The sequence below is a fragment of the Pipistrellus hanaki genome (assembly GCF_964339955.1).
Source record: "Pipistrellus hanaki genome assembly, chromosome: X".
In the NCBI taxonomy this organism is placed as follows: Eukaryota; Metazoa; Chordata; class Mammalia; order Chiroptera; family Vespertilionidae; genus Pipistrellus; species Pipistrellus hanaki.
The window spans coordinates 71,040,800-71,051,039 of NC_140524.1; positions in this window are offsets into that span (position 1 = coordinate 71,040,800).

The window sequence follows — 10,240 nt, forward strand, 5'->3', positions numbered from 1 at the left end:
AAACAAAGAATATAATTCTTCTAAGTGACCCTGACAAAAATGAGTGAGATGAACCAACACAACAGAGGAGATGAACACAAGGTAGTATAAGGACCAAAAGAGAGATGGGCGATTATTGACTTGACACAGTATAGTTAAGAAAGAAAGAAAGAACTGGAAACATAGTGTCAGGGTGGGTCACAGCTGAATGAGTTCATAATGTAGAATTTGTTTCTACTCTCTTCCTTTTTTCCTTCCTCTCTTCTTTCCCAAACTAACATGCACACTAGCATATAATAACACAAATATTGCATGAAGTGGCTGGGAGGTAATCAGGCTCTGAGTTTTAGAATTAGAAGTATCCTCAGAGTCATCTGGTCCAACAAACTTATTTTACAGTTGGGAAAATGGGCCCAGAAAAGTCCAATGTCACAGTCAGTGTTAGAAACAGACATGGAGTGCAGTCCAGAAATATGTGACCTTTCCCATGGTCCTCAACTTTTTTTTCCCCTCTGCCTAGCATTGGTTATGCCTTTTAAAACATTAATGTGTCTGCCCTTGGTCAACACATTTTCAGCATATGTGGAAAAGCTGGAGAGGGTCTGGAGAAGAGCAAAAACAATGTGCCAAAAGACTAGCGTGTTGTTTTTTAATTTAGAAAGGAGAAACATGATGAGGAAACATTAAATAATTGTAGAGCACCTACTATGTGACAAGTGTGTTATATCTTTAAAAAGTTAACTCCTAAATAAGGACAAAGCTGCCATTTCCTCTGACAATGATAGAGGGGGAAAGATTGTTAGATACAAGGGAAAAAATTTATATGGATATGAGGTGATCATGGCACTCAGTAAGTTCTCCAAAACAGTTGCAAATTGAATGAAAGACTACTACTAAGGAAAACACTGGCATTCATCTTCCTGGAACCAGAGGGCTGAATGACATGACCTTTTTAGGTCAATTCAGAGTCTTTGTGTTTATAATCCTTTGATTGCTCCATCTCAGATATTACCAAACTGGACCTCCTCTCTTCTGGTGTGTGTGTGTGTGTGTGTGTGTGTGTGTGTGTGTGTGTGTGCCTGCACACGCACGCACACACACGCGCACGCTCTCCAAATTAAGAGGCTCTCTATTTGTGTAGGATTTAAACATTACCTCTCCTCTAATAACTCAAGGTGCTATTAGCAAACCCAGCTCCAATTCTATTTCAGTGAGAGATTACAGTTGATCTTCATACCTTTGAAAGGTCTGGGTGGAAGAAGTGGCCTCCAAGACAGGCAGGGTTTCAATTAAATTGTAGTCAGTGCTATGCTGGGGTAACTTGAGGGTTCTTAGACCCATTACTGACAGCCAGCCTTGAGCTCAGCTAAAAAACCCAGCTCTTTGTTTGGAGAGGGGCTGAAGATATACTTGGATTTTATTTCCCATTGCAAAAATCATTAGTGCCTAGAATGAATGGATCCAGCCTGCATTCTTAGATTTATCTGGTTTCTGTATTAGTCCTTTTGGGAGCTGAAGAAAGCTATCTTGAGGTCTAAATTTGTGATGGGTGTCAAAAGCCAGATATTGGTCACTGTAAAAAATCTCCATAGAAAGCAAGTATGATTGTCAAGACTATAGACCTGGCCCTGTACTAGTTCACATACTGTGAGGGATAAAAGATACCTGCTTTGAGGTGAATACTATCAGGAAGACAAAACTGAACTATGATAAAATGAGTGAAATGCATAATTTAGCATGTGGCTTCAAAAAAGGTTAAAGGGGCTAGAGAAATTGCAAGGCAAGTGGGGGCGGGAACTTTAGGGGGACATAGAGGGCATTCCAAATTGGGAGAAAAGACTCAGCCAGAACAACCATATCAGAAGGTCTAGATATGCTTAAGTTGCAGTGAGGAACTGACCTGACTAAAGTAAAGGGTTCAAGTTAAATAATTGAACATCAGATTGGAAAGGCAGGTTGTGGAAGTCTTTGTATCAGCAAAAGAGTTTGGGTGTTATTGGATGAGTGATGGGATGCCCTGACTTTTCCTTTTGCTAATGGTTTTATAGAGAGAAAACAAAACCTCCTCGGCTCCTCTTTTGCTTCTTCTCTTCTGTGAGAAGGATTTCTAGAGTAGAAAGGACAGAGAGTACCCCAGAGAGGCTCCTAAAGGCAGTTTATTCCAAAAGAGCCTTTAGCTGCTCTGAGTAATTTCATCTCATACTCTGGATCAATATCAGCTCAGAGCATTGTGAGGACTTCCAGCTCAGGTTGCAGGACAACTGCTGGTAGCTGTTATAATCTCATAGAAAGTGAAGAAGATGCATACTGTAATTTAGAGATAGGCAAACATGGCTCCACAGTTTTACAAATAGGAAGAGATGAATTCCATAAATTATAGATAAATAAATTTAATATTGATTGAGGACAAGAGCCTAGGACAAATGACTAGAAGTATGGTTGGTGAGCACTTGCAAAAGGAAGTGAAGATTGCTCCGCCCCTGCATGGATTCAGGAAAAACAAATCATCCCCCACTCAGCTCATTTCCTTTGAAAGAGTGACTGGAGAGGTAGATGAGGAGAATGCTATACCTACAGTATATCTGGAGTTCAACAAAACATTATCTTATGATACTCTTGGGACAATATGCAGAAATATGAGGTGGATAAACTTAAGTGTGGGCAGATTCTTAACCAATCGAATGACTACACACAAAAAGGTTGTGTTTTAATGTCTCTAGATCAAATTTTAATATTACACACAGGTGGGAGAGAAAACCAAAATGACAGAATCAGAATTCATAGAGATGTCCAGAGGCTGGTATGATGGACTCACTATAGCAAAATGAAACATAACAGGGGTATAACCTTCCTATGATACATTTTCCTGCTCTTATTTCCAGGTTCCTGAGTATCCAATAAAAAGGTTTAGGGCTAAGGCAGTAAAAGATGTCCCACAGAAAACTTAGGAGCAAGAGCCTAGAGGAAGACCCTTAGAACATATATGGGAAACATGTAAGCTTTCCTCAGGGACCCCCAGAAATACCTGGGGAGGGCAGCCTGGCACAAGACTGCAATTCCGGTGGATCAACTAAAAGAGCTCAACAATTGCAATGTAATCATTACTGGAAGATGGAGAACCCCAGGACCTCTGGGTTACAACGAACTCACCAGAACTGACTATCAATTCTGTATTCAGAACTAGAAAGACAATAGTGAGCAAGATGGACGTGGTCTTGACCCTCACAGATAAGACAGATATTCAATAAAAATGTACATATATAAAGTTTATTCCAATAAATATTAGTCTGTGAAAAACAAGAAAGTTAATAGGAACAAGTATAAAGTCACTCATTTGAATTTCAAAATGTAATAGTAGCAAGGTAGGATGTGAGATATGTGGCTTAGAGGGTTTTTAATTAAATGAAAGTTTATCATGAGCCGTGAGTCAAAAGCATAGTTTGGCCCTAGCTGGTTTGGCTCAGTGGATAGAGTGTTGCCCTGTGGACAAGGGTCCCAGGTTTGATTCTGGTCAGGGCACATGCCCAAGTTGCAGGCTCGATCCCCAGTAGTCAAGGAAGCCAATCAATGATTTTCTCTTATCATTGATGTTTCTATCTCTCTTCCTCTCTAAAATCAATTAAAAAATACATTTTTTAAAAAAGTGTAGTTTGGTTCCTACAGAATGTCTTGTGACCTTGAACTGCATTAATAAGAGTATAATGTCCAGAATAAAGGAGGTGACCATCATGTGGTATTCTGCACTGGTCAGACCACGCCTGAGGCCCTTTGTTCAGTTGTAGGCATCACACTTCAAAGGAGATGTCAACGAAAGTATATCCAGAGGAAGAGAATAGTGAAGGGACTGGCAAATCCCAGGAGAAATTTGTCCTCTGTCAAAAATTCATTACTGGGTTCATGGTGAAGAGGAAGCTATAGATTTATTCTGTATATATCTCCAAGAGCTCCAAGATCTCATGGGTGGGAGTTGTAGGAAAACAGATTTTGGTTTGACATAAGGAAGTTGCTTTCTTTTTTATAATGAAAAAAAATTATAATAAAAGTTTCAGCTCATAGTTCCAGCCTCTTGAAGTCCTTTACAAATTTATTATCAACATTTTCCAAAACAGAGAAGAAGAAAATTCAGATCTTTTGTAAATAACATGGCTATGAACACAGGGGTGCATATATTCTTTCTGATTGGTGTTTCAGATTTCTTTGGCTATATTTCCGAAGTGGAATCGCTGGGTCAAACAGCAGTTTCATTTTTAATATTTTTTGGAAATTCTATATTGTTTTCCACAGTGGCTGCACCAGTCTAATGAACAAAATAAACTGACAAACAAAATAAAAACAGTGGCATGGATATATAGAACAAACTGACAGCTGTCAGAGAGGAAGGGGAGGAACTGGTTAAAAGAAGGTGAAGTGGCCGGACCGGTTTGGCTCAGTGGATAGGGCATCAGCCTGCGGACTGAAAGGTCCCAGGTTCGATTCTGGTCAAGGGCATGTACCTTGGTTGCGGGCACATCCCCAGTAGGGGGTGTGCAAGAGGCAGCTGGTCGATGTTTCTCTCTCATTGACGTTTCTAACTCTCTGTCCCTCTCAATTCCTCTTTGTGTAAAATCAAAAAATTATATATTTTTTACAAAAAGGTGAAGTGTTTAGCCAAGAAAGATATAAACATAACCCATAGATACAGACAATAGTGTGGTGATAGCCAGAGGGAGGTTGAGCGGGAGCTGGATGGAGGTGGGCAAAGGGGGAAGAGGGATGGGGACATCTGTAACAGTGTGAACAATAAAAATAAAGTTAAAAATTCCTAATCTCTTCTTCTCAATATAAGCATTCCGCTGTGTTTAGGAAAAACTTTCTAATGATTAGTTGTACTCTCTGAAATTAGAATGGACTGCCCATAAAGGTAAGCAGCTCTCCATCATTAGAGATATTCAAGCAGTGACTGGACAACCACTCCATGTGGATGATGCAAAGACAATGAAAGCATCTGATAAAGGACCAAACCAGATGACTAGGGTTACTGAGATTCTATGATGCTGGAAGGTCTCATGGTAAAGTATTTAGGAAAATATTTCTGGAGCCTAGATGCAGGTAGGCTGGAGGAGGAGAGACTGAAAGCAGAGATAATAACTGGTTAAGAGGTACCTATTCTGAGGGCTACAACTATTTTCACCTCCAGCCCTCCTTGAATCCCAAAATTACAGTCGAAAGTAGCTTTGGTGGTTGCCTAATTTCCCTCCCTGGTGATCTGATGCTTAATTTCCCTCTGCAATCTCCTTGTAAAATAGTTATCTTGTATCTGCTTAAATACCTCCAGTAATGTGAAAATCTGTCCTTTCAGAGTAAACTATTGCATAATATTTGGTCATCTTGAGTCATTATAAAGTTCTTCCTTAGTTTGAGTCTAAATATGTTTTCCCATAGCACCTGCCCTTTGCTCCTGATGGCTCCCTCTTACAAAACAAAACAATATTATGAACCTTCCAATATTTGAAAATTGGATCCAAACTACAGCATCACCATGTTGATCCATTCTCCACATTAAACAGCCCCAGTAGCTCATATACAAGGATTTTTAAGTCTTCTCACACTTCTTGTCTCACTTTTCTGTGCGTGCTCCAGGTTGCTAATGCCTCCATTCATGTGTGGTGTTCAAGGCTAAAGATAGTCCTCCACTGTGGTCTAATGAACAGAGAAGAGAACACAACTGTAACCTCCTTCATCCTAGCACCAAATGCATTAACATTTGGGGCAGTTGGTATAAAAAATATTGAGCTTATAGGCACCTCAAGACCTCAAGACCTGAAACCTTTTCACACAGGTCTTTACTAAGTCATGTCTCTCCTACCTTGCACTCAAGCATTTGGTCTTGACAAACTCAACGATGAAATTTTATATTTCATTTCCCCAGTTCACTATGGTCTCTTGGGGTCTTCCAGAAACCAGCTTCATGTCATTTACAGATTTGATCAGCATTCCCTCAATGTCCTGATCCAAGTTGTTAATTAAATTGTTGGACAGGTCAGGGACCTCCCTCCAGGCTGACAAAGATTCATTAGTCACCAGCTGTCCTGTCCACACCCCACATCTTCCCTTCTTATCTATAAGGACATCTCACACCAGGACATTCTTAAACAAAATAAGATTGTATTCTGAAATCCTCTTTGGAAGCAAGTGAGTGAGAGGTAAGGGAGCAGAGAGGGGAGGAGAGAAGTTTGACCTCAGTTCCAATGATGAATCCCATGCTTCCGTCTCCATGAAGGAATTTGCAACCAGCAGCTCAAGTAAGTTACAAGAACTGAAGGAATTTGCAACCAGCAAGTTACAAGAACTGAATTTAGGGTCAGAAAACTTGCATTCATACCCATCTCTGCTTCTTTCTAGCTGTATGACCTTGGACAAGTTGTTTAACTTTTCTGAGTATGTTTGCTTATCTGTAAAACCAGGATGGTAACACCTACCTCACAGGGTTTTTGTGAGGATTAAATGGGGAAATGGATGTTAATGTGCTTTGTAAACTATAAGCACCATACAAATGTAACATATCATTATTATTTATTGAGTGCCCACAATGTCACCAATATAGGGTATAAGGAGGGGGGCGGAAAGGGTAGATAAGCTGTAAGTAAGAAAAAAGATAAGTGAGATATGGTCCTTTTCCTTGGGTAGCTCTTTTGTAGGGGAGATATGTTCACAAAATAATTATAATATAAATTAGAAAAATAGGACAAATTGTGGTACCGGTAATTTGGAAGAATGAGGGGTCCCTTCAAACTGGGGGAAATTAAGGAAGGCTCCATGGAGCTCTGTTCCTTGACAAGGGGCATGGATCCAACAGAAATGGCTGAGAATGGACAGCATTCCAGGTGGAGGAGCCTAGGAATGGAATTATTGGAGCGCTTCAGGTGCTGGAAGCAATCCTGTTTACCTGTAAGAGACCATGAGGCTGGTCAGCCACATCACAATTTTTTTAAATTAATTTCTTCATTGATTAAGGTATCACATATTTGTCCTCAACCCCCCATCCCAGTCCCCTCCAATGTCTCCACCCCACTATTGTCCTTGACCACTGGTTAGGCTCATAAGTGTGCACGTAAGTCCTTTGGTTGATCTCTCCCTTATATCCCCACCCTCCCTTTGAGGTCCAACAGTCCGACCCATGACTCCTTATCTCTAGGTCTGTTCTTGTTCATCAGGACATCACAATTTTTGTAGACGTGGTCATCCCCAGCACAACAAGTTAAAGAATTCAGTTCCTCATAAGGAAACCTGCATTTAAGCAGAGCCTCCCAGGTCTCACGTCTGTTACTCTTCAGCTGACCTCCTTGAAGAAAAACAACTCTTCTGTAGGCAAGAGGCATGTGGAAAAGTTCCAGGATAAAAAGTTCCAGGAAATCACATTTTTCCTTATCTGCAACTGAGAATTTAAGTTTCCAGGAAGGGCAGAGACAAAGGCCTCATTTAAATCCTAGGAATCTTCAGGTGGAAGTAGCTCTAGGTTAAGGACTCAAGTGTTTTCACTGAAGGAGAATTATTCACCATATTTGAAAGGCTTCTTATTCAATTCCACGTGAGAAGCAGAAAGGAAGAGGGAAATAGTTCAAGGGCTCTCAAGGTCCATTTTTGCCGGTTTCTTTGGATTTATGGTTATAATTTGGTGCCACCTGGTGTTAGAGACAGACTATAGCACACTGGTATAGCTGCCTCCTTCCTAAACTTAGAGCTCTGTACTGCCACCCAGCAGCATTTAGGGATGGGTTAGCTTCCTGCCAGGGGTTAGAGCCAACAATTCAGAGACACTCTGCTGTCTGGATAATGGAAGAGAAGGGGGAGAAAGGGGAAGTGTTGCTCCAGGCCTCATGGCAGTCCTTTCCTCTTCCTCCAAAGCTTCTATTTTCCTCAGAGTGCCCCTGGGAATGTGTATTTTCCCCAAGTACTACAGGATTGGGTTTGTCCTGTCCCCTCCCTCCACCCCCCACCCCTCACACATTCTCATGATAGCTTGCATTATCTGTAAGAAATGATACAAGATATTTCTTTCAGATGTGACCAATAGAAATTGTTGTAAGCCTTCGGGTGGCCAATGGGTCTGTTTCCCATGAGCTCAGGTTTAAAGTGTTCCCTTCTGAATGAGCTATACTGTTCTAGAATGACTGAGCCCAAATTCCTTGAGAAATCTGCTCTCTGAGGCTACATTTAGCCTTCTGACGGCCCTTCTAAAAAATTAGGGGAGGGAGAACCAGGGCCTCAGAGACTAGAACAGATGGTGGCCCCCTTTTCCTCAAACCACTTTTCTGAATAGATTCAAAGTAGTCAGTGAAACTAAAATCAAATTGGTCACAATGGATTAATAGTAGAGGTTAGGGTGAGAGGATGGCTCAAATTGGAATGACCATTGCTGAGTAAGAACAAGACTGAACTAGTGAAAAAGTTAATCCTTCTTCCACTGCCTCCTTTCTCAGGTCCCCTTGAAGTGCCCCACTCTCTCAGGCATAGCCTTTTCAGGCTCTTCTGAATGCCTGTTCCCAGTTTGGAGTATAGATAGTGGGTGTGAGCATGAAAATGACCAAGGGCTATAGGAAAGAATTAGCTAGATTAGAAGGTTTCAATCTTGGATCACTACTTTTATATGTCCTGGCTCTTCCATGTGATACATTAAATAGAGAAGGTAGACCTAGACCGGAGATCGGGATGGCAGGACACACACAGGCTTTATTGGAGGGAAGGGTACCCCTGCCGGCTGCTTCCACGGAGAGGAGGGAAGAGAGCGAGCGAGGGGCTTACAAGCACTTTTAAGGATAGGAGGCGGAGCTTAGGGCACTCAGCACACACTGATTGATTAGGTACCTAGGGATTTAGGAATCAGGGGGCTTAGGGTATTTGGCAGGTGCTGATTGGTGGTTCAGAGCTCAGGAATGTCTGGCCGCAGGTGGGGTTTATGTCTGTCCATAACTGAAGTAAGGGAGGATCTATCACCATGGTCCCTACTATTCAGGGAGGCATGAGTAGAGGTCTTCTGGCAGAACAAGAAGTTAACATATTCCCTTTTATCCTGTACTTTGGATAAATTTTTAAAAGGTAACCTTTTCTAAGAAACTGAATGACAAGAATATACATTTCTTATCTTACCCTGGATCAATAGAAATCTAACTGTAGGTCAATTTATCTGGTGCAATGCACAGGGCACCCAAACAAGTCCTTTTTTGGCCAGAGCCAACTATCAAAACAAGTGAAAGGTCAGAGGTTATGCCAAGCTGCCTAGACTTTATATCCTGACATAGATCTGGTGAGATTGGTTCAGCCAGGTGGAATCGGCTTCCCATGTTGCCCTTTGCATGGCATGTGCTCCCTTCTACAGTCACCTTGGCCCTTGAGCTCTCCCACCCTCCCCTGCTCCCTAAGAGCAAAGAGCCCCAGTGAAACTCTACCTCTTCACACATTCTTTTGATTATGTTTTAGGACACGTGTTCTGACAAATACAAGTGTGTTTAAGAGTCTAACTGGGGGGGAAATTGGATTTGAGACTGCTTCTGAAAATCTGGATTCTATGGTGGCTGTTGCTATTATTCTTACTAGCATTTTGGTTAATGTCCTAAAGTGGCTGAGTGACCTTGATGGCAAACGCCATCTTTCTAAGAAACCTGCTGGCGCTGCAACAGATTCCTCTGCAGCTTGCTCTGTCTTTTCCTATTTCAAAGCCTTTAGACCGCCCACTGAGACCCCTTTTCCGGCTGAGAAGCCAGGCAGGCTCTCAGATCATTTGTGGAGCAGATGTGATTGACATGATCTGTATCTAATGAATGCTCGTCTCCTTCCCAGCTCAGATTACTAGTTCCATTCTCTTTCCCAGTTTCTTTTTGATGACTCATCCTTCAAATTCTTAGCTCGCTCGGCTTCCTAATACGCACCCGCCCGTCTTTTCTCCTTTGGCTCCTAATTGCCCCCACCTTTGGAAGAACGGGTTTTGTGGAACCTATCGGGTATAGTTTTTACAGTGTACTTTAAACATATAGAAACAAACAAAACAAAACAAAATTTCCGTCCAGAAAAGAGGCGGTTCATTTCCTTATAAGGATCTTGTCTCTGTGCTTGAGCTTTCCCTTTCACAGGATGGGGGTGGGTGAGGGAGAAACGCCAGCAGGGCTTCTGCCTCTGTTTCCAGCTCAACTCCAAACCCCAGCCAGCTTTGAGTCCCCAGCAAAGGTCAAGCTGCCCCACTCCAACACCGGCCTCACTAAGGGAGGAGTCCAGAGGCACAATTAGG